The sequence below is a fragment of the Arachis stenosperma genome, chromosome 5, assembly GCF_014773155.1.
Source record: "Arachis stenosperma cultivar V10309 chromosome 5, arast.V10309.gnm1.PFL2, whole genome shotgun sequence".
NCBI lineage: Eukaryota > Viridiplantae > Streptophyta > Magnoliopsida > Fabales > Fabaceae > Arachis > Arachis stenosperma.
Genome location: NC_080381.1, coordinates 39,975,059 through 39,975,864, shown reverse-complemented (window position 1 = coordinate 39,975,864; position 806 = coordinate 39,975,059).

Genomic DNA, 806 nt, shown 5'->3' with positions numbered 1-806 from the left:
AGAAAAGTGAATTTTAATTAAAAACTAATAAAAATATACTAAAAACTAACTATATCATATCAAAAACATACTAAAAACAATGCCAAAAAGTATACAAATTATCCGCTCATCACCCAGCTTTTTCTGTGTAATTCCTCTGCTGTATGTTCTGAACCTTCAGTTCCCTGTACTATTGTCTTGAAAATTGAACCAAGATCAAATAAACAATACATGCAAGACACCAAACTTAAAATTAGACACTAGACTCAAACAAGAAACATAAAATCTTTTTGGTTTTTTATGGTTTTGAAAATTTTTTTTTTTGTGATTTTTTCGAAAATTATATGGAAATAGAAAATAAAAGTTTCAGAATTCTTAATTTGGATTCCAGGAATCATTGCAATGCTAGTCTAAGACTCCGGTCCAGGAATTAGACATGGCTTCTCAGCCAGCCAAGCTTTCAGAGAAAGCTTCGGTCCAAAACACTAGACATGGCCAATGGCCAGCCAAGCCTTAGCAGATCATTGCTCCAATAGCAAGATTGATAGAGATCAACAAGCTCTTGTGATGATCAGTTGAAACCTCGGTCCAATAAGATTAGACATGGCTTCTCAGCCAGCCAGACTTCAACAGATCACCATGAAACACTAGAATTCCTTCTTAAGAACTCTGAAGAAAAATACCTAATCTAAGCAACAAGATGAACCGTCAGTTGTCCATACACAAAACAATCCCCGGCAATGGCGCCAAAAACTTGGTGTGCGAAATTGTGATCACTACTTTTCACAACTCAAATAATCCCTAGTAATGGCCCCAAAAACTTGGTG